The sequence below is a fragment of the Cibotium barometz genome, chromosome 39 (genome assembly GCF_041138505.1).
Source record: "Cibotium barometz isolate CiBa-2024 chromosome 39, ASM4113850v1, whole genome shotgun sequence".
Classification (NCBI taxonomy): Eukaryota; Viridiplantae; Streptophyta; class Polypodiopsida; order Cyatheales; family Cibotiaceae; genus Cibotium; species Cibotium barometz.
Genome location: NC_141084.1, coordinates 11037898 through 11064070, shown reverse-complemented (window position 1 = coordinate 11064070; position 26173 = coordinate 11037898).

Genomic DNA, 26173 nt, shown 5'->3' with positions numbered 1-26173 from the left:
AGCCCTGCACTTGATTGCTCACGTGTGTAATTATCATAGCTGGTTTTTCTTTTCTTTTCTTTTTTTCAATAAAGGACTTTACTCGTATCAATTGTTTTTTTGTTGCAGCTCTTGCTACTACCGCGCTCGAGGACGTGCGCAAAATAGGAAGGGGGGAGTGTTGCATGACAAATGAAGATCAATACAAGGATGCAACAAAAAAGACACTTAGGGCTCTTGAAAAGAGTTCAAAGTTGTAGATGAATGTGGGAGGGGGCTTGACAATAATCCCACATGGGAACTTTTGGGAGTTCTAGAATTTTTGTATAAAAGGTGGCCCATTTGAGAGAGGGAACACACTTTTTGGTCATTTGGTTGAGAGGCTCATAGAGAGAGCTTGCCCATAGCTCCTTCTCATGTGCTCTCCCAAGGCTCTCCATCTCCATTCATGCTTTAATCTTGTACTCTCTACTCTCTACATTTTCAATGATATGAGGTTTTTGTCTACACACTTGCTAATCTAGATTTCTTAATGATGTTTTGATTTATGAGTTGTGCATGTGATGAAGCTTGTGCATGAATTGATGTGTAGTTGAGGCTTGTGTGATAGCTCTTTGCATGTTAGGTTCTTTGCATAAGTTGTATCTTTGTGCTAAAGTGTAGCCTAATCTTGATGCTTTGATAATGTTAGATTGATGTGTTGATTGTGTTAGATTGATTGCTTGAGTGTTGAGAAGGATTGAGTAGGACTAGAAGTCATTAGTATGTGGTTAACTCATCTTCTCCCATTCGGGATAGCCTCTATGCGCTAACCGGGTTGCATTCATGGATGCCCTGGAGGACTCATACGAGGGATACGGATGCCCTGGAGGACTCATGGGAGGGATAGGGATGCCCTGGAGGACTCATGGGAGGGATAGGGATAGGGATGCCCTGGAGGACTCATAGGACGATATGGATGCCCTAAAGGACTCATGGGAGGGATGTGTATGCCCTACAGGACTCATAGGAGGGATGTGTATGCCCTAGAGGGATGTGTATGCCCTAGAGGACTCATAAGAATATGTCCTAGAGGGATGTGTATGCCCTAGAGGACTCATAGGAATATGTCGCCACCTAGAGGACTCATAGGAGGGATATGGATGCCCTAGAGGACTCATAGGACGATATGGATGCCCTAGAGGACTCATGGGAGGGATATGGATGCCCTAGAGGACTCATGGGAGGGATATGGATGCCCTAGAGGACTCATAGGAGGGATATAGTTGCCTTAGAGGACTCATAGGAGGGATATGGATGCCCTAGAGGACTCATAGGAGGGATATGGTTGCCCTAGAGGACTCATAGGACGATATGGATGCCCTAGAAAACTCATAGGACGGATATGGATGCCCTAGAGGACTCATAGGACGATATGGATGCCCTAGAGGACTCATGGGGGAGGGATATGTATGCCCTATAGGACTTATAGGAATATGTCGCCATTGGATGCCCTAGACGCCATTGGATGCCCTCTACGCCATTGGATGCCCTAGAGGGCTCATAGGAGGGATATGGATGCCCTAGAGGGCTCATAGGAGGCCATTGGATGCCCTCTACGCCATTGGATGCCCTAGAGGGCTCATAGGAGGCCATTGGATGCCCTCTACGCCATTGGATGCCCTAGAGGGCTCATCGGAGGGATATGGATGCCCTGGAGAGCGCATAGGAGGGATATGGATGCCCTGGAGGGCACATAGGAGGGATATGGATGCCCTGGACTCATGGGAGGGATATGGATGCCCGGAGGACTCAAAGGAGGGATATGGATGCCCTGGAGGACTAATGGGAGGAATATGGATGCCCTCGAGGACTCAAAGGAGGGATATGGATGCCCTAGAGGACTCATAGAAGGTATATGGATGCCCTAGAGGTCTTATAGGACGATAGGGATGCCCTAGAGAACTCATAGAAGGTATATGGATGCCCTAGAGGTCTCATAGGACGATAGGGATGCCCTAGAGAACTCATAGGATGGATATGGATGCCCTAGAGGACTCATAGGAGGGATATGGATGCCCTAGAGGACTCATAGGATGGATATGGATGCCCTAGAGTAGTCATAGGAGGGATATGGATGCCCTAGAGCAGTCATAGGAGGGATATGGATGCCCTAGAGGACAATATGGATGCCCTAACATATCCCTCCCATGAGTCCTCCTCTAGGGTATCCATATCCCTTCTATGAGTCCTCCAGGGTATCCATATCCCTTCTATGAGTCCTCCAGGGTATCCATATCCCTCCCATGAGTCCTCCAGGAGGGCATCCGTATCCCTCCCATGAGTCCTCCAGGGCATCCATATCCATCATATGAGTCCTCTAGGGCATCCATATCCCTCCCTACTATGAGTCCTCTAGGAGGGATATGGATGCGCTGGAGGACTCATGGGAGGGATACGGATGCCCTCGAGGACTCATGGGAGGGATAGGGATGCCCTGGAGGACTCATAGGACGATATGGATGCCCTAGAGGACTCATGGGAGGGATGTGTATGCCCTAGAGGACTCATAGGAGGGATGTGTATGCCCTAGAGGGATGTGTATGCCCTAGAGGGATGTGTATGCCCTAGAGGACTCATAGGAATATGTCCTAGAGGGATGTGTATGCCCTAGAGGACTCATAGGAATATGTCGCCACCTAGAGGACTCATAGGAGGGATATGGATGCCCTAGAGGACTCATAGGACGATATGGATGCCCTAGAGGACTCATGGGAGGGATATGGATGCCCTAGAGGACTCATGGGAGGGATATAGTTGCCTTAGAGGACTCATAGGAGGGATATGGATGCCCTAGAGGACTCATAGGAGAGGGATATGGTTGCCCTAGAGGACTCATAGGACGATATGGATGCCCTAGAGAACTCATAGGACGGATATGGATGCCCTAGAGGACTCATAGGACGATATGGATGCCCTAGAGGACTCATGGGGGAGGGATATGTATGCCCTAGAGGACTCATAGGAATATATCGCCATTGGATGCCCTAGACACCATTGGATGCCCTAGAGGGCTCATAGGAGGGATATGGATGCCCTAGAGGGCTCATAGGAGGCCATTGGATGCCCTCTACGCCATTGGATGCCCTAGAGGGCTCATAGGAGGCCATTGGATGCCCTCTACGCCATTGGATGCCCTGGAGGGCGCATAGGAGGGATATGGATGCCCTGGAGGGCGCATAGGAGGGATATGGATGCCCTGGAGGACTCATAGGAGGGATATGGATGCCCTGGGGAGGACTCATGGGAGGGATATGGATGCCCTGGTGGAGGACTCAAAGGAGGGATATGGATGCCCTGGAGGACTAATGGGAGGAATATGGATGCCCTCGAGGACTCAAAGGAGGGATATGGATGCCCTGGTGGAGGACCCAAAGGAGGGATATGGATGCCCTGGAGGACTAATGGGAGGAATATGGATGCCCTCGAGGACTCAAAGGAGGGATATGGATGTCCTAGAGGACTCATGGGAGGAATATGGATGCCCTAGAGGACTCGTGGGAGGAATATGGATGCCCTAGAGGTCTCATGGGAGGGATATGGATGCCCTAGAGGACTTATAGGACGATATGGATGCCGTAGAGGACTCAAAGGAGGGATATACATGTCCTAGAGGACTGATAGGACGATATGGATGCCCTAGACGACTCATGGGAGGGATATGTATACCCTAGAGGATGATATGGATGCCCTAGAGGACTCATAGAAGGGATATGGATGCCCTAGAGGACTCATGGGAGGGATATGGATAGGAGGGATATGTCACCATTGGGATGCCCTAGAGGACACATAGGAGGGATATGTATGCCCTAGAGGACTCATGGGAGGGATATAGATGCCTAGAGGACTCATAGGAGGGATATGTATGCCCTAGAGGACTCATGGGAGGGATATAGATGCCTAGAGGACTCATAGGAGGGATATGTATGTCCTAGAGGACTCATGGGAGGGATATGGATGGCCAAGAGGACTCATGGGAAGGATATGGATGCCCTCGAGGAGGCATGGGAGGGATATGGATGCCCTAGAGGAGGCATGGGAGGGATATGCATGCCCTAGAGGACTCATAGCAGGGATATGGATGCCCTAGAGGACTCGTTAGAGCAGGGATATGGATGCCCTAGAGGACTCATAGGAATATGTCGCCATTGGATGCCCTAGACGCCATTGGATGGCCTCTACGCTATTGGATGTCCTAGAGGGCTCATAGGAGGGATAAGGATGCCCTAGAGGGCTCATAGGAGGCCATTGGATGCCCTACAGGCCATTGGATGCCCTAGAGGGCGCATAGGAGGGATATGGATGCCCTAGAAGACTCATGGGAGGGATATGGATGCCCTAGAGGACTCATAGGAGGGATATGGATGCCCTGGAGGACTCATGGGAGGGATATGGATGCCCTGGAGGACTCATGGGGATATGTCACCTAGAGGACTCATGGGAGGGATATGTATACCCTAGAGGACGATATGGATGCCCTAGAGGACTCATGGAAGGATGATATGGATGCCCTAGAGGACTCATGGAAGGGATATGGATGCCCTAGAGGACTCATGGGAGGGATATGGATGCCCTAGAGGACTCATAGGACGAGGGATATGAATGCCCTAGAGGACTCATGGGAGGAGGGATATGGATGCCCTAGAGGACTCATGGGGGAGGGATATCGATGCCCTAGAGGACGATATGGATGGCCTAGAGGACTCATAGGAGGGATATCGATGTCCTAGAGGATGATATGGATGGCCTAGAGGACTCATAGGAGGGATATGGATGGCCTAGAGGATATGGATGGCCTAGAGGACTCATAGGAGGAATATAGATGGCCTAGAGGACTCATAGGAGGGATATGGATGCCCTAGAGGACTCATAGGATGATATGGATTTCCTAAGAGGACTCATAGGAGGGATATGAATGCCCTAGAGGATGCCCTAGGATGATATGGATGCCCTAGAGGACTCATAGGAGGGATATGGATGCCCTAGAGGACTCATAGGAGGGATATGAATGCCCTAGAGGACGATATGGATGCCCTAGAGGACTAATGAGGATGGATATGGATGCCCTAGAGGACTAATGAGGACGGATATGGATGCCCTAGAGGACTAATGAGATGAGGAGGGATATGGATGCCCTAGAGGACTAATGAGGAGGGATATGAATGCCCTAGAGGATTTATGGGAGGGATATGGATGCCCTAGAGGACTCATAGGAGGGATATGAATGCCCTAGAGGATGCCCTAGGATGATATGGATGCCCTAGAGGACTCATAGGAGGGATATGGATGCCCTAGAGGACTCATAGGAGGGATATGAATGCCCTAGAGGACGATATGGATGCCCTAGAGGACTAATGAGGAGGGATATGGATGCCCTAGAGGACTAATGAGGAGGGATATGAATGCCCTAGAGGACTAATGAGATGAGGAGGGATATGGATGTCCTAGAGGACTAATGAGGAGGGATATGAATGCCCTAGAGGATTTATGGGAGGGATATGGATGCCCTAGAGGACTCATGGGAGGGATATGGATGCCCCTGAGGAGGGATATGGATGCCCTAGAGGATTAATGAGGAGGGATATGGATGCCCTAGAGGATTTATGGGAGGGATATGGATGCCCTAGAGGACTCATGGGAGGAATATAGATGCCCTAGAGGACTCATGTGAGGGATATGGATGCCCTAGAGGACCCATAGCAGGGATATGGATGCCCTAGAGGACCCATAGGAGGAGAGGGATATGTATGCCCTCCTAGAGGACTCATGGGAGGGATATGGATGCCCTAGAGGACTCATGGGAGGGATATGATGCCATTGGGATGCCCTAGAGGACTCAAAGGAGGGATATGATGCCATTGGGATGCCCTAGAGGACTCATGGGAGGGATATGGATTCCCTAGAGGACTCCAAGGAGGGATATGGATTCCCTAGAGGACTCACATGGGAGGGATATGGATTCCCTAGAGGACTCCAAGGAGGGATATGATGCCATTGGGATGCCCTAGAGGACTCCAAGGAGGGATATGGATTCCCTAGAGGACTCCAAGGAGGGATATGATGCCATTGGGATGCCCTAGAGGAGTCATAGGAGGGATAGGGATGACCTAGAGGACTCATGGGAGGGATATGGATGCCCTACAGGACTCATGGGAGGGATATGGATTCCATAGAGGACTCATAGGGATATGTCGCCATTGGATGTCCTAGAGGACTCATGGGGAGGGATATGGATGCCCTCTAGAGGACTCATGGGGAGGGATATGGATGCCCTAGAGAACTCATGGTCATGTGGGGAGGGATATGGATGCCCTAGAGGACTCATGGGAGGGATATGGATGCCCTAGAGGACTCATGGGAGGGATATGGCACCATTGGGATGCCCTAGAGGACCCATGAGAGGGATATGGATGCCCTAGAGGACTCATGGGAGGGATATGGATGCCCTAGAGGACTCATGGGAGGGATATGGCGCCATTGGGATGCCCTAGAGGACCCATAGGAGGGATATGGATGCCCTAGAGGACTCATAGGAGGGATATGGATGCCCTAGAGGACAATATGGATGCCCTAGAGGACTCATAGGAGGGATATGGATGCCCTAGAGAGGACTCATAGGAGGGATATGGATGGCCTGGAGTATCCCTCCCATGACTCCTCTACGGCATCCCAATGGCACCATATCCATCCCATGAGTCCTCATCCCAATGGCGCCATATCCATCCTATGAGTCCTAGAGATGTCACCATAGGAATGCCCTAGAGAACTCATACGAGGGTTTTGGATGTCGTAGTAGAGGACTCATGGGATGCCCTAGAGGACGATATGGATGCGGATGCCCTCCTAGAGGACTCATAGGAGGGATATGGATGCCCTAGAGGACTCGTGGGAAGGATATGGATGCCCTAGAGGACTCATGGGAGGGATATGGCGCCATTGGGACTGCCTAGAGGACTTATAGAAGGGACATGGATGCCCTAGAGGACAATATGGCGCCATTGGGACTGCTTAGAGGACTCGTAGAAGGGATATGGATGCCCTAGAGGACAATATGGATGCCCTCGAGGACTCATGGGAGGGATATGGATGCCCTCAACGAGGACTCATGGGAGGGATATGGATTCCCTAGAGGACTCAAAGGAGGGATATGGTGCCATTGGGATGACCTATAGGACTCATAGGAGGGATAGGGAGGATGACCTAGAGGACTCATAGGAGGGATAGGGATGCCCTAGAGGACTCATAGGAGGGATAGGGAGGATGACCTAGAGGACTCATAGGAGGGATAAGGATGACCTAGAGGACTCATAGGAGGGATAGGGAGGATGACCTAGAGGACTCATAGGAGGGATGTCCTAGAGGACTCATCGGAGGGATGCCCTAGAGGACTCATCGGAGGGATATGGATGCCCTAGAGGACTCATAGGAGGGATATGGATGCCCTACAGGACTCAAAGGAGGGATATGGATGCCCTAGAGGACTCATGGAAGGGATATGAATTCAAAGGAGGGATATGGATGCCCTAGAGGACTCAAAGGAGGGATATGGATGCCCTAGAGGACTCATGGGAGGGATATGGATTCCATAGAGGACTCATAGGGATATGTCACCGATGGATTCCCTACAGGACTCAAAGGAGGGATATGGATGCCCTAGAGGACTCATGGAAGGGATATGGATTCAAAGGAGGGATATGGATGCCCTAGAGGACTCAAAGGAGGGATATGGATGCCCTAGAGGACTCATGGGAGGGACATGGATTCCATAGGGACTCAAAGGAGGGATATGGATGCCCTAGAGGACTCATGGGAGGGATATGGATTCCATAGAGGACTCATAGGGATATGTCACCGATGCCCTAGAGGACTCATAGGATATGTCGCCATTGGATGCCCTAGGGATATGTCGCCATTGGATGCCCTAGAGGACTCATGGGAGGTATATGGATGCCCTAGAGGACTCATGGGAGGGATATGGATGCCCTAGGAGGAATATAGATGCCCTAGGAGGAATATGGATGCCCTAGAGGACTCATAGGAGGAGTATGGATGCCCTAGAGGACTCATGGGAGGGATATGGATGCCCTAGAGGACTCATAGGAGGAATATGGATGCCCTAGAGGACTCATGGGAGGGATAAGGCGCCATTGGGATGCCCTAGAGGACCCATAGGAGGGATATAGATGCCCTGTGGTGGAGGACAATATGGATGCCCTAGTAGAGGACAATATGGATGCCCTAGAGAGGACTCATAGGAGAGATATGGAAGCCCTAGATAGAGGATGCCCTAGAGGACAATATGGATGCCCTAGAGGACTCATGGGAGGGATATGGATGGCCTGGAGGACTCATAGGAGGGATATGGATGCCCTAGGAGGGATATGGATGCCCTAGGGCATCCATATCCCTCCCATGAGTCCTCTACGGCATCCCAATGGCGCCATATCCCTAGGGCATCCATATCCCTCCCATGAGTCCTACGGCATCCCAATGGCGCCATATCCATCCTATGAGTCCTAGAGATGTCACCATAGGAATGACCTAGAGAACTCATACGAGGGTTTTGGATGTCGTAGTAGATGACTCATGGGATGCCCTAGAGGACGATATGGATGCCCTGGAGGACTATATGGATGCCTTGGAGGACGATATGGATGCCCTGGAGGACTCATATGGATGCCCTAGAGGACTCATGTGGATGCCCTGGATGCCCTGGAGGACTCATGTGGATGCCCTGGATGCCCTGGAGGACTCATGTGGATGCCCTGGAGGACTCATGTGGATGTCCTAGTGGATGCCCTAGAGGACTCATGTGGATGCCCTAATGTGGATGCCCTAGAGGACTCATGTGGATGCCCTAGAGGACTCATGGTGGGAAGGCTATGGATGCCCTAGAGGACTCGTAGGAGGGATGTCCTAGAGGACTCATATGGATGCCCTAGAGGACTCATGGATGCCCTAGAGGACTCATATGGATGCCCTAGAGGACTCATGGGAAGGCTATGGATGCCCTAGAGGACTCGTAGGAGGGATGCCCTAGAGGACTCATGGGAAGGCTAGAGGACTCATATGGATGCCCTAGAGGACTCATGGGAAGGCTATGGATGCCCTAGAGGACTCGTAGGAGGGATGCCCTAGAGGACTCATATGGATGCCCTAGAGGACTCATGGGAAGGCTATGGATGCCCTAGAGGACTCATAGAAGGGATATGGCGCCATTGGGATACCCTAGAGGACTCATAGAAGGGATATGGTGCCATTGGGATGCCCTACTCATAGAAGAGATATGGATGCCCTAGAGGACTCATGGGAAGGCTATGGATGCCCTAGAGGACTCATAGAAGGGATATGGATGCCCTAGAGGACTCATGGGAAGGCTATGGATGCCCTAGAGGACTCATAGAAGGGATATGGCGCGATGGATGCCCTAGAGGACTCATAGGAGGGATATGGCGCCATTGGGATGCCCTAGAGGACTCATAGGAGGGATATGGCGCGATTGGGATGGCCCTAGAGCAGTCATAGGAGGGATATGGATGCCCTAGAGGACGATATGGATGCCCTAGCATATCCCTCCCATGAGTCCTCCTCCAGGGTATCCATATCCCTTCTATGAGTCCTCCTGGGTATCCATATCCCTCCCATGAGTCCTCCAGGAGGGCATCTGTATCCCTCCCATGAGTCCTCCAGGGCATCCATATCCATCATATGAGTCCTCTAGGGCATCCATATCCCTCCCTACTATGAGTCCTCTAGGAGGGATATGGATGCCCTGGAGGACTCATGGGAGGGATACGGATGCCCTGGAGGACTTATGGGAGGGATAGGGATGCCCTGGAGGACTCATGGGAGGGATACGGATGCCCTGGTGGAGGACTCATAGGACGATATGGATAGGGATGCCCTGGAGGACTCATGGGAGGGATAGGGATGCCCTGGGGTGGAGGACTCATAGGACAATATTGATGCCCTAGAGGACTCATGGGAGGGATGTGTATGCCCTAGAGGACTCATAGGAGGGATGTGTATGCCCTAGAGGACTCATAGGAATATGTCCTAGAGGGATGTGTATGCCCTAGAGGACTCATAGGAATATGTCCCCACCTAGAGGACTCATAGGAGGGATATGGATGCCCTAGAGGACTCATAGGACGATATGGATGCCCTAGAGGGCTCATGGGAGGGATATGGATGCCCTAGAGGACTCATAGGAGGGATATGGATGCCCTAGAGGATTCATAGGACGATATGGATGCCCTAGAGGACTCATAGGAGGGATATAGTTGCCTTAGAGGACTCATAGGAGGGATATAGTTGCCTTAGAGGACTCATAGGAGGGATATGGATGCCCTAGAGGACTCATAGGAGGGATATAGTTGCCCTAGAGGACTCACAGGATGATATGGATGCCCTAGAGAACTCATAGGACGGATATGGATGCCCTAGAGGACTCATAGGATGATATGGATGCCCTAGAGGACTCATGGGGGAGGGATATGTATGCCCTAGAGGACTCATAGGAATATGTCGCCATTGGATGCCCTAACGCCATTGGATGCCCTAGAGGGCTCATAGGAGGGATATGGATGCCCTAGAGGGCTCATAGGAGGCCATTGGATGCCCTCTACGCCATTGGATGCCCTCTACGCCATTGGATGCCCTAGAGGGCTCATAGGAGGGATATGGATGCCCTGGAGGGCACATAGGAGGGATATGGATGCCCTGGAGGGCGCATAGGAGGGATATGGATGCCCTGGAGGGCGCATAGGAGGGATATGGATGCCCTGGAGGACTCATAGGAGAGATATGGATGCCCAGGAGGACTCATGGGAGGGATATGGATGCCCTGGAGGACTCAAAGGAGGGATATGGATGCCCTGGAGGACTAATGGGAGGAATATGGATGCCCTCTTGAGGACTCAAAGGAGGGATATGGATGCCCTAGAGGACTCATGGGAGGAATATGGATGCCCTAGAGGACTCGTGGGAGGAATATGGATGCCCTAGAGGACTTATAGGACGATATGGATGCCGTAGAGGACTCAAAGGAGGGATATACATGTCCTAGAGGACTCATAGGACGATATGGATGCCCTAGACGACTCATGGGAGGGATATGTATACCCTAGAGGATTATATGGATGCCCTAGAGGACTCATAGAAGGGATATGGATGCCCTAGAGGACTCATGGGAGGGATATGGATATGAGGGATATGTCACCATTGGGATGCCCTAGAGGACACATAGGAGGGATATGTATGCCCTAGAGGACTCATGGGAGGGATATAGATGCCTAGAGGACTCATAGGAGGGATATGTATGGCCTAGAGGACTCATGGGAGGGATATAGATGCCTAGAGGACTCATAGGAGGGATATGTATGGCCTAGAGGACTCATGGGAGGGATATAGATGCCTAGAGGACTCATAGGAGGGATATGTATGCCCTAGAGGACTCATGGGAGGGATATGGATGGTCAAGAGGACTCATGGGAGGGATATGGATGCCCTCGAGGAGGCATGGGAGGGATATGCATGCCCTAGAGGAGGCATGGGAGGGATATGCATGCCCTAGAGGACTCATAGCAAGGATATGGATGCCCTAGAGGACTCGTAGAGCAGGGATATGGATGCCCTAGAGGACTCGTAAGCAGGGATATGCATGCCCTAGAGGACTCGTAAGCAGGGATATGCATGCCCTAGAGGACTCGTAAGCAGGGATATGGATGCCCTAGAGGACTCGTAGAGCAGGGATATGGATGCCCTAGAGGACTCTTAGCAGGGATATGGATGCCCTAGAGGACTCGTAGGAGGGATATGGATTCCCTTGAGGATGATATGGATGCCCTAGAGGACTCGTAGGAGGGATATGGAATCCCTTGAGGATGATATGGATGCCCTAGAGGACTCATAGGAGGGATATGGATGCCCTAGATTGGGAGGGATATGGATTCCCTAGAGGACTCATGGGAGGGATATAGATGCCTTAGAGGACTCATGGGAGGGATATGGATGCCCTGGTGGAGGACTCATAGGAGGGATATGGATGGCCTGGACTCATGGGAGGGATATGGATGCCCTGGAGGACTCATGGGAGGGATATGGATGCCCTGGAGGACTAATGGGAGGAATATGGATGCCCTCGAGGACTCAAAGGAGAGATATGGATGCCCTAGAGGACTCATGGGAGGAATATGGATGTCCTAGAGGACTCGTGGGAGGAATATGGATGCCCTAGAGGTCTCATGGGAGGGATATGGATGCCCTAGAGGACTTATAGGATGATATGGATGCCGTAGAGGACTCAAAGGAGGGATATACATTTCCTAGAGGACTCATAGGACGATATGGATGCCCTAGACGACTCATGGGAGGGATATGTATACCCTAGAGGATGATATGGATGCCCTAGAGGACTCATAGAAGGGATATGGATGCCCTAGAGGACTCATGGGAGGGATATGGATAGGAGGGATATGTCACCATTGGGATGCTCTAGAGGACACATAGGAGGGATATGTATGCCCTAGAGGACTCATGGGAGGGATATAGATGCCAAAAGGACTCATAGGAGGGATATGTATGCCCTAGAGGACTCATGGGAGGGATATAGAGCCCTAGAGGACTCATGGGAGGGATATGGATGGCCAAGAGGACTCATGGGAGGGATATGGATGCCCTCGAGGAGGCATGGGAGGGATATGCATGCCCTAGAGGATTATATGGATGCCCTAGAGGACTCATAGAAGGGATATGGATGCCCTAGAGGACTCATGGGAGGGATATGGATATGAGGGATATGTCACCATTGGGATGCCCTAGAGGACACATAGGAGGGATATGTATGCCCTAGAGGACTCATGGGAGGGATATAGATGCCTAGAGGACTCATAGGAGGGATATGTATGCCCTAGAGGACTCATGAGAGGGATATAGATGCCTAGAGGACTCATAGGAGGGATATGTATGCCCTAGAGGACTCATGGGAGGGATATGGATGGTCAAGAGGACTCATGGGAGGGATATGGATGCCCTCGAGGAGGCATGGGAGGGATATGCATGCCCTAGAGGACTCGTAGAGCAGGGATATGGATGCCCTAGAGGACTCGTAAGCAGGGATATGCATGCCCTAGAGGACTCGTAGCAGGGATATGGCTGCCCTAGAGGACTCGTAAGCAGGGATATGCATGCCCTAGAGGACTCGTAGGAGGGATATGGATGCCCTAGAGGACTCGTAGGAGGGATATGGATGCCCTAGAGGACTCATAGGAGGGATATGGATGCCCTAGAGGACTCATAGGGATACGGATGCCCTAGAGGATTCATAGGAGGACTCATAGGAGGGATATGGATGCCCTAGAGGACTTATAGGGATATGGATGCCTGCATATCCCTCCCATGCCTCCATATCCCTCCTATGAGTCCTCTAGGACATCCCAATGCCACCATATCCCTCCCATGAGTCCTCTAGGGCATCCCAATGCCACCATATCCCTCCCATGAGTCCTCTAGGGTAGCCATATCCCTCCCATGAGTCCTCTAGGACATCCCAATGCCACCATATCCCTCCCATGAGTCCTCTAGGGCAGCCATATCCCCTCCTATGAGTCCTCTAGGGCATCGGCAGCCATATCCCTCCTATGAGTCCTATAGGGCATCCATATCCCTCCTATGAGTCCTCTAGGGCATCCATATCCCTATAAGTCCTCTAGGGCATCCATATCCCTCCTATGAGTCCTCCTATGAATCCTCTAGGGCATCCGTATCCCTATGAGTCCTCTAGGGCATCCATATCCCTCCTATGAGTCCTCTAGGGCATCCATATCCCTCCTATGAGTCCTCCTATGAGTCCTCTAGGGTATTTATATCCCTCCCATGAGTCCTCCTATGAGTCCTCTAGGGCATCCATATCCCTCCCATGAGTCCTCTAGGGCATGGATATCCCTTTTATGAGTCCTCTAGGGCAGCCATATCCCTCCCATGAGTCCTCTAGGGCAGCCATATCCCTCTAGGGCATCCATATCCCTATAAGTCCTCTAGGGCATCCATATCCCTCCTATGAGTCCTCCTATGAATCCTCTAGGGCATCCGTATCCCTATGAGTCCTCTAGGGCATCCATATCCCTCCTATGAGTCCTCCTATGAGTCCTCTAGGGCATTTATATCCCTCCCATGAGTCCTCCTATGAGTCCTCTAGGGCATCTATATCCCTCCCATGAGTCCTCTAGGGCATGGATATCCCTTTTATGAGTCCTCTAGGGCAGCCATATCCCTCCCATGAGTCCTCTAGGAGGGCAGCCATATCCCTCCTATGAGTTCTCTAGGGCAGCCATATCCCTCCTATGAGTCCTCTAGGGCATTCCATCCATATCCCTCCCATGAGTCCTCTAGGGCATGGATATCCCTCCCATGAGTCCTCTAGGGCATTCCATCCATATCCCTCCCATGAGTCCTCTAGGGCATGGATATCCCTTTTATGAGTCCTCTAGGGCATTCCATCCATATCCCTCCTATGAGTCCTCTAGGGCATGGATATCCCTTTTATGAGTCCTCTAGGGCATCCTAGAGGACTCATGGGAAGGATATGAATGCCCTAGAGGACTCATGGGTGGGATGATATGGATGCCCTAGAAGACTCATGGAAGGGATATGGATGCCCTAGAGGACTCATAGGACGATATGGATGCCGTAGAGGACTCATAGGAGGGATATGGATGCCTTAGAGGACTCATAGGAGGGATGCCCTAGAGAACTCATAGGACGATATGGATGCCCTAGAGGAAGGAGGGATATGGATGCCCTAGAGTAGTCATAGGAGGGATATGGATGCCCTAGAGGACGATATGGATGCCCTAGCATATCCCTCCCATGAGTCCTCCAGGGCATCCATATCCCTCCCATGAGTCCTCCAGGGCATCCATATCATGGGAGTCCTCCAGGGCATCCATATCTCTCCCATGAGTCCTCTAGGGCATCCATATCCCTCCTATGAGTCCTCTAGGAGGGCATCCATATCCCTCCTATGAGTCCTATGAGTTCTCTAGGGCATCCATATCCCTCCTATGAGTCCTCTAGGAGGGCATCCATATCCCTCCCTACTATGAGTCCTCTAGGAGGGATATGGATACCCTAGAGGACTCATATGATGGATATGGATGCCCTAGAGGACTCATGGGAGGGATATGGATGCTCTAGAGGACTCATAGCAGGGATATGCATGCTTTAGAGGACTCATAGTAGCAGGGATATGGATGCCCTAGAGGACTCATAGCAAGGATATGGATGCCCTAGAGGAATCGTAGGAGGGATATGGATTCCCTTGAGGATGATATGGATGCCCTAGAGGACTCGTAGGAGGGATTTGGATTCCCTTGAGGATGATATGGATGCCCTAGAGGACTCGTAGGAGGGATATGGAATCCCTTGAGGATGATATGGATGCCCTAGAGGACTCATAGGAGGGATATGGATGCCCTAGAGGACTCAAAGGATGATATGGATGTCCTAGAGAACTCAAAGGAGGGATATGGATGCCCTAGAGGACTCATGGGAGGGATATGGATGCCCTAGAGGATTCATGGGAGGGATATGGATTCCCTAGAGGACTCATAGGAGGGATATGGCACCATATCCCAATGGCATCCATATCCCAATGGCACCATATCCCTCCTTTGTAGGGCATCCCAATGGCACTCACATGGGAGGGATATGGATGCCCTAGAGCACTCATGGGAGGGATATGGATGCCCTAGAGGACTCATGGGAGGGATATGGATGCCCTAGAGCACTCATGGGAGGGATATGGATGCCCTAGAGGACTCATGCGAGGGATATGGCGCCATTGGGATGCCCTAGAGGACTCACAGGAGGGAAATGGATGCCCTAGAGGACTCCTAGTAGGAGGGATATGGATGCCCTAGAGGACAATATGGATGCCCTAGAGGACTCACAGGAGGGATATGGATGCCCTAGAGGACTCATAGGAGGGATATGGATGCCCTAGGACATGCATATCCCTCCCATGAGTCCTCTACGACATCCCAATGGCGCCATATCCATCCTATGAGTCCTCTAGGGCATCCAGATCCCTCCTCTAGGGCATACATATCCCTCCTATAAGTCCTCTAGGGCAACCATATCCCTCCTATGAGTCCTCTACCATATCCCTCCCATGAGTCCTCTGGGGCATCCATATCCCTCCCATGAGTCCTCTAGGGAATGCATATCCCAATGGCACCATATCCCTCCTCTGTAGGGCATCCCAATGGCACCATATCCGTCCTATAAGTCCTCTAGGGCATCCATATCGTCCTAGGGCATCCATATCCCTCCTATGAGTCCTCTAGGGCATCCATATCGTCCTATGAGTCCTGTAGGGCATCCATATCCCTCCCATGAGTCCTCTAGGGCATCCATATCCTTCCCATGAGTCCTCTAGGGCATCCATATCCTTCCCACCATGAGTCCTCCAGGGTATCCATATCCTTCCCACCATGAGTCCTCCAGGGTATCCATATCCCTCCCATGAGTCCTCCAGGAGGGCATCCGTATTCCTCCCATGAGTCCTCCAGGGCATCCATATCCCTCCCTACTATGAGTCCTCTAGGGCATCCATATCCATCATATGAGTCCTCTAGGGCATCCATATCTCTCCCTACTATGAGTCCTCTAGGAGGGATATGGATGCCATGGAGGACTCATACGATGGATATGGATACCCTGGAGGACTCATGGGAGGGATATGGATACCCTGGAGGACTCATACGATGGATATGGATACCCTGGAGGACTCATGGGAAGGATACGGATGCCCTAGAGGACTCATACGAGGGATATGGATGCCCTAGAGGACTCATACGAGGGATACGGATGCCCTGGAGGACTCATACGAGGGATACGGATGCCCTGGAGGACTCATGGGAGGGATAGGGATGCGCTAGAGGACTCATAGGAGGGATATAGTTGCCCTAGAGGACTCATAGGACGATATGGATGCCCTAGAGGACTCATGGGAGGGATGTGTATGCCCTAGAGGACTCATAGGAGGGATGTGTATGCCCTAGAGGGATGTGTATGCCCTAGAGGACTGATAGGAATATGTCCTAGAGGGATGTGTATGCCCTAGAGGACTCATAGGAATATGTCGCCACCTAGAGGACTCATAGGAGGGATATGGATGCCCTAGAGGACTCATAGGAGGGATATGGTTGCCTTAGAGGACTCATAGGACGATATGGATGCCCTAGGAGGGATATAGTTGCCTTAGAGGACTCATAGGAGGGATATGGATGCCCTAGAGGACTCATAGGAGGGATATAGTTGCCTTAGAGGACTCATAGGACAATATGGATGCCCTAGAGGACTCATAGGACGGATATGGATGCCCTAGAGGACTCATGGGGGAGGGATATGTATGCCCTAGAGGACTCATAGGAATATGTCGCCATTGGATGCCCTAGACGCCATTGGATGCCCTCTACGCCATTGGATGCCCTAGAGGGCTCATAGGAGGGATATGGATGCCCTCTACGCCATTGGATGCCCTAGAGGGCTCATAGGATGCCCTAGAGGGCTCATAGGAGGGATATGGATGCCCTCTACGCCATTGGATGCCCTAGAGGGCTCATAGGAGGGATATGGATGCCCTAGAGGGCGCATAGGAGGGATATGGATGCCCTAGAGGGCTCATAGGATAATATGGATGCCCTGGAGGACTCATGGGAGGAATATGGATGCCCTGGAGGACTCATGGGAGGAATATGGATGCCCTGGAGGACTCATGGGAGGGATATGGATGCCCTGGAGGACTTATGGGAGGAATATGGATGCCCTAGAGGACTCATGGGAGGGATATGGATGCCCTAGAGGACTTATAGGACGATATGGATGCCGTAGAGGACTCAAAGGAGGGATAAACATGTCCTAGAGGACTCATAGGACGATATGGATGCCCTAGACGACTCATGGGAGGGATATGTATACCCTAGAGGATGATATGGATGCCCTAGAGGACTCATAGAAGGGATATGGATGCCCTGGAGGACTCATGGGAGGAATATGGATGCCCTGGAGGACTCATGGGAGGAATATGGATGCCCTGGAGGACTCATGGGAGGGATATGGATGCCCTGGAGGACTTATGGGAGGAATATGGATGCCCTAGAGGACTCATGGGAGGGATATGGATGCCCTAGAGGACTTATAGGACGATATGGATGCCGTAGAGGACTCAAAGGAGGGATAAACATGTCCTAGAGGACTCATAGGACGATATGGATGCCCTAGACGACTCATGGGAGGGATATGTATACCCTAGAGGATGATATGGATGCCCTAGAGGACTCATAGAAGGGATATGGATGCCCTAGAGGACTCATGGGAGGGATATGGATAGGAGGGATATGTCACCATTTGGGATGCCCTAGAGGACACATGGGAGGGATATGTATGCCCTAGAGGACTCATGGGAGGGATATAGATGCCTAGAGGACTCATAGGAGGGATATGTATGCCCTAGAGGACTCATAGGAGGGATATGTATGCCCTAGAGGACTCATAGGACTCATGGGAGGGATATAGATGCCTAGAGGACTCATGGGAGGGATATGTATGCCCTAGAGGACTCATGGGAGGGATATGGATGGCCAACAGGACTCATGGGAGGGATATGTATGCCCTAGAGGACTCATGGGAGGGATATGGATGCCCTGAAGGACTCATCAGTATGGATGCCCTAGAGGACGGATGGGAGAGATATGCATGCCCTAGAGGACTCATAGCAGGGATATGCATGCCCTAGAGGACTCGTATAGCAGGGATATGTAGCAGGGATATGGATGCCCTAGAGAACTCGAGCAGGGATATGGATGCCCTAGAGGACTCGTAGGAGGGATATGCATGCCCTAGAGGACTCGTAGGAGGGATATGCATGCCTTAGAGGACTCATAGTAGGGATATGCATGCTTTAGAGGACTCATAGGAGGGATATGGATGCCCTAGAGGACTCGTAGGAGGGATATGGATTCCCTTGAGGATGATATGGATGCCCTAGAGGATATCCATATCCCTCCTATGAGTCCTCTAGGTGGCAACATATTCCTATGAGTCCTCTAGGGCATACACATCCCTCTAGGACATATTCCTATGAGTCCTCTAGGGCATACACATCCCTCCCATGAGTCCTCTAGCGAGGGCATCCCTATCCCTCGTATGAGTCCTCCAGGGCATCCGTATCCCTCGTATGAGTCCTCTAGGGCATCCATATCCCTCGTATGAGTCCTCTAGGGCATCCGTATCCTTCCCATGAGTCCTCCAGGGTATCCATATCCATCGTATGAGTCCTCCAGGGTATCCATATCCCTCCCATGAGTCCTCCAGGGTATCCATATCCATCGTATGAGTCCTCCAGGGCATCCATATCCCTCCTAGAGGACTCATAGTAGGGATGGATATGGATGCCCTAGAGGACTCATAGGAGGGATATGGATGCCCTAGAGGACTCATAGGAGGGATATGGTTGCCTTAGAGGACTCATAGGACGATATGGATGCCCTAGGAGGGATATAGTTGCCTTAGAGGATCATAGGAGGGATATGGATGCCCTAGAGGACTCATAGGAGGGATATAGTTGCCTTAGAGGACTCATAGGACAATATGGATGCCCTAGAGGACTCATAGGACGGATATGGATGCCCTAGAGGACTCATGGGGGAGGGATATGTATGCCCTAGAGGACTCATGGGGGAGGGATATGTATGCCCTAGAGGACTCATAGGAATATGTCGCCATTGGATGCCCTAGACGCCATTGGATGCCCTCTACGCCATTGGATGCCCTAGAGGGCTCATAGGAGGGATATGGATGCCCTCTACGCCATTGGATGCCCTAGAGGGCTCATAGGATGCCCTAGAGGGCTCATAGGAGGGATATGGATGCCCTCTACGCCATTGGATGCCCTAGAGGGCTCATAGGAGGGATATGGATGCCCTAGAGGGCGCATAGGAGGGATATGGATGCCCTAGAGGGCTCATGGGAGGGATATGGATGCCCTAGAGGACTCATAGGATAATATGGTTGCCCTGGAGGACTCATGGGAGGAATATGGATGCCCTGGAGGACTCATGGGAGGGATATGGATGCCCTGGAGGACTCATGGGAGGAATATGGATGCCCTAGAGGACTCATGGGAGGGATATGGATGCCCTAGAGGACTTATAGGACGATATGGATGCCGTAGAGGACTCAAAGGGGGGATATACATGTCCTAGAGGACTCATAGGACGATATGGATGCCCTAGACGACTCATGGGAGGGATATGTATACCCTAGAGGATGATATGGATGCCCTAGAGGACTCATAGAAGGGATATGGATGCCCTAGAGGACTCATGGGAGGGATATGGATAGGAGGGATATGTCACCATTTGGGATGCCCTAGAGGACACATGGGAGGGATATGTATGCCCTAGAGGACTCATGGGAGGGATATAGATGCCTAGAGGACTCATAGGAGGGATATGTATGCCCTAGAGGACTCATAGGAGGGATATGTATGCCCTAGAGGACTCATAGGACTCATGGGAGGGATATAGATGCCTAGAGGACTCATGGGAGGGATATGGATTCCCTAGAGGACTCATGGGAGGGATATGTATGCCCTAGAGGACTCATGGGAGGGATATGGATGGCCAACAGGACTCATGGGAGGGATATGTATGCCCTAGAGGACTCATGGGAGGGATATGGATGCCCTGAAGGACTCATCGGTATGGATGCCCTAGAGGACGGATGGGAGGGATATGCATGCCCTAGAGGACTCATAGCAGGGATATGCATGCCCTAGAGGACTCGTATAGCAGGGATATGTAGCAGGGATATGGATGCCCTAGAGAACTCGAGCAGGGATATGGATGCCCTAGAGGACTCGTAGGAGGGATATGCATGCCCTAGAGGACTCGTAGGAGGGATATGCATGCCTTAGAGGACTCATAGCAGGGATATGCATGCTTTAGAGGACTCATAGGAGGGATATGGATGCCCTAGAGGACTCGTAGGAGGGATATGGATTCCCTTGAGGATGATATGGATGCCCTAGAGGACTCATAGAAGGGATATGGATGCCCTAGAGAACTCAAAGGATGATATGGATGCCCTAGAGAACTCAAAGGAGGGATATGGATGCCCTAGAGGACTCATGGCAGGGATATGTATGCCCTAGAGGATTCATGGGAGGGATATGGATTCCCTAGAGGACTCATAGGAGGGATATGGCACCATATCCCAATGGCACCATATCCCTCCTTTGTAGGGCATCCCAATGGCACTCATGGGAGGGATATGGATGCCCTAGAGGACTCATGGGACGATATGGATGCCCTAGAGGACTCATAGGAGGGATATGGATACCCTAGAGGACTCATAGGAGGGATATGGATGCCCTAGGGCATGCATATCCCTCCCATGAGTCCTCTACAACATCCCAATGGCGCCATATCCATCCTATGAGTCCTCTAGGGCATCCAGATCCCTCCTCTAGGGCATACATATCCCTCCTACTATGAGTCCTCTAGGGCATCCATATCCCTCCTATGAGTCCTCTAGGGCATACATATCCCTCCTACTATGAGTCCTCTAGGGCATCCATATCCCTCCTACTATGAGTCCTCTAGGGCATCCATATCCCTCCTATGAGTCCTCTAGGGCAACCATATCCCTCCCATGAGTCCTCTGGGGCATCCATATCCCTCCCATGAGTCCTCTAGGGAATGCATATCCCAATGGCACCATATCCCTCCTCTGTAGGGCATCCCAATGGCACCATATCCGTCCTATAAGTCCTCTAGGGCATCCATATCGTCCTAGGGCATCCATATCCCTCCTATGAGTCCTCTAGGGCATCCATATCCCTCCTATGAGTCCTCTAGGGCATCCATATTGTCCTATGAGTCCTGTAGGGCATCCATATCCCTCCCATGAGTCCTCTAGGGCATCCATATCCTTCCCACCATGAGTCCTCTAGGGCATCCATATCCCTCCCATGAGTCCTCTAGGGAATCCCTATCCTTCCCATGAGTCATAGACCTCCTATGAGTCCTCTAGGGCATCCTCCCTCCTATGAGTCCTCTAGGGCATCCATCCTCCCTCCCATGAGTCTTCTAGGGTATCCATATCCCTCCCATGAGTCCTCTAGGGCATTCATATCCCTCCTATGAGTCCTCTACGGAATCCATATCGTCCTATGAGTCCTCTAGGAGGGCATCCATATCCCTCCTATGAGTCCTCTAGGGCATCCATATCGTCCTCTAGGGCATCGATATCCCTCCCATGAGTCCTCTAGGGCATCCATATCCCTCCCATGAGTCTTGTAGGGCATCCATATACCTCCTATGATTCCTCTAGGGCATCCATATCCTCATCCTCTAGGGCCTCCATATCCCTCCTATGAGTCCTCTAGGACATCCCAATGCCACCATATCCCTCCCATGAGTCCTCTAGGGCATCCCAATGCCACCATATCCCTCCCATGAGTCCTCTAGGGTAGCCATATCCCTCCCATGAGTCCTCTAGGACATCCCAATGCCACCATATCCCTCCCATGAGTCCTCTAGGGCAGCCATATCCCCTCCTATGAGTCCTCTAGGGCATCGGCAGCCATATCCCTCCTATGAGTCCTGTAGGGCATCCATATCCCTCCTATGAGTCCTCTAGGGCATCCATATCCCTCCTATGAGTCCTCCTATGAATCCTCTAGGGCATCCGTATCCCTATGAGTCCTCTAGGGCATCCATATCCCTCCTATGAGTCCTCCTATGAGTCCTCTAGGGCATTTATATCCCTCCCATGAGTCCTCCTATGAGTCCTCTAGGGCATCCATATCCCTCCCATGAGTCCTCTAGGGCATGGATATCCCTTTTATGAGTCCTCTAGGGCAGCCATATCCCTCCCATGAGTCCTCTAGGGCAGCCATATCCCTCCCATGAGTCCTCTAGGAGGGCAGCCATATCCCTCCTATGAGTTCTCTAGGGCAGCCATATCCCTCCTATGAGTCCTCTAGGGCATTCCATCCATATCCCTCCCATGAGTCCTCTAGGGAATGGATATCCCTCCCATGAGTCCTCTAGGGCATGGATATCCCTCCTATGAGTCCTCTAGGGCATTCCATCCATATCCCTCCCATGAGTCCTCTAGGGAAAGGATATCCCTTTTATGAGTCCTCTAGGGCATTCCATCCATATCCCTCCTATGAGTCCTCTAGGGCATGGATATCCCTTTTATGAGTCCTCTAAGGCATCCTAGAGGACTCATGGAAAGGATATGGATGCCCTAGAGGACTCATGGGTGGGATGATATGGATGCCCTAGAAGACTCATGGAAGGGATATGGATGCCCTAGAGGACTCATAGGACGATATGGATGCCATAGAGAGAGAGAGAGAGAGAGAGAGAGAGAGAGAGAGGCATCATATCTTATAGGGGTTATCCTACACAACACATGGAATCTACCCTTACACGGGCACCATAAATTTTTACCTTGTGAGTGTCCCATCGATGTGTTTGAAACTAAAATTTTAGCATTCTCAATGTGTTTTGGCTGACCTATGCCAATCTTCTTGTCAAGAATAAACCCTTCATCCAAAAACGAGTCTTTGAGAGAACCCCCTGCCTTCTTTATAATTTGTATGGCTTCAAGGTTGCCACTGCCCTTGAGCCGAAGGTCAGCATCCAGATCAAGATTACCGAAATCTTCTCTTTCACCCGTAAGGCCCCATGAAATCTTTTCAAATCCCCATGACCAAGATGGCCCTTTGTGAAGCTGCCTTGGCAAGTGTTAGTAGAGTCCAAACCAGCAAGGGGAAGCAGCGGATAGAGATGGTTACCGATGAAGCAGTGGATAGAGACGATTACCACACTAGGGCCAAGCAATGTACAACAAGAAGCCGAGTTTTGGCGCAAGCTTTGTGAGTGACCAAGGCATGGATAGAAAAGAAGACTTGGTCAGTGTATGTGAGCTTCTTGAAGAACATGCATATTATTATATATTTGGTTCAATGCATATTTAAGTAACATCATGAATATTATATGCATCAAAATGTACACCTTCTATAATTTTGGTGGAATAAATACCATGGAGCCGGAAGCAATATCCGTTTTGCTCAACCTCTTAACAGCAGAGAAGGGAAACGTGACTGTCCCTTGGCAACTTTTTCTTCAAACTTGTTTATAAAGCTGGCCTCGGTTAAAGAGATCCAATGAAACATGGACGACTATTGTCTGTAATGCTAGTAGAGATAAAATGTTAATGTAAAGGGTGGTGACATAAGTTCAAATTGGCATGTGCAAAGTGGCACTACTTGCCCCCACTACATATTATGTAAGTTATATATCCCAATATACCAGGCTCAAATTTCACTTTAACTAGAGTTGCCTTTAAGGACAGCTCCTCTAAGTATTACCTTGATGATTGGGCCAGCAACTTTATAAAGGTCATTAAGAAACAGAAAGCCAAAGGTGTAGACTTGGATAACAATTGATTCTTGATTCTACAAGGTGAAGTTGAACAAATCTCTTTGATGTAGCCCAAGTCACAAGGACCCCATGATGAAGGGTTCTTAGGATACTTGGAAGACATTATTGGATCCAACCATTGGATAATTATTTTTCTGCCTCCTATTGCCTTGGTTTTTCCATGGGCAGTCCCTTTCAAAGAAGTTTGGTTTTCCATATGTCCATAGTAGCAGCTACTGTTGTTTGTATCCAATTCATTTCTCTAATAGTTTTTGCATCCTCTCTGGCTCCCCCTTCCTTGAGAGTTTCCTTTTCTCACACACAGAGAGTGTTCCTATTGATCGCCATCACCATGGTTCAAATACTTGAGGAACACGAGCCCAACAAGCTCCGCTGCACCTCCAGGCTCTTCATTTGGGAAATGGTCATGGAGAACTTCAAATCCTACGCTGGTGAGTAGTGCGTTGGCCCCTTCCACAAGTACTTTTCTGTAGTTGTTGGGCCAAATGGAAGTGGTAGAAGCAACCTAATTGATGTTATGATTTTGTCTTTGGCAAGTGTGCAAAACAGATGCACTTGAACAAAGTAGCAGAACTGATTCACAATTTAAGCAATCATCAAATTCTGGATAAAGATCGAGTCTTGGTACATTTTCAAGAAATAATTGACCTAGATGATGGTTTTTATGGTGAGTAGAAGTGTATTTGTGATAATGAACATCTTCATGGTCCTGAACCTCTTATGATGTTTATAATCTCATTGAACTATGAACTATGAACTATGAACTATGGACTATGGACTATGAACTATGAACTATGAACTATGAACTATCTTGACACTATGCACGACAGCCATCCCAATGAGAAGCACGACTACCTTATAACTGTTTGGATCATGAGCATGTTTGGATCATTTCCATTTAGATGAGTGATGCTTGATGAACTATAAACTATGAATTATGAATCCTGAACTATGAATCCTGAACTATAAACTATGAGCTATAACTATGAACTCTGATCTATGAACTATGAGTTATGAACAATGAGGTATAACTATGTGGTTTTTATGGTGAGTAGAAGTGTATTTGTGATAATGAACATCTTCATGGTCCTGAACCTCTTATGATGTTTATAATCTCTATGAACTATGAACTATGAACTATGGACTATGGACTATGGACTATGGACTATGAACTATGAACTATGAACTATGAACTATCTTGACACTATGCACGACAGCCATCCCAATGAGAAGCACGACTACCTTATAACTGTTTGGATCATGAGCATGTTTGGATCATTTCCATTTAGATGAGTGATGCTTGATGAACTATGAACTATGAACTATGAATCCTGAACTATAAACTATGAACTATGAACTATGAACTATGAACTATGAACTATGAGCTATAACTATGAACTATGAACGATGAACTATGAACTATGAGCTATAACTATGAACTCTGATCTATGAACTATGAGTTATGAACAATGAGGTATAACTATGTGGTTTTTATGGTGAGTAGAAGTGTATTTGTGATAATGAACATCTTCATGGTCCTGAACCTCTTATGATGTTTATAATCTCTATGAACTATGAACTATCTTGACACTATGCACGACAGCCATCCCAATGAGAAGCATGACTACCTT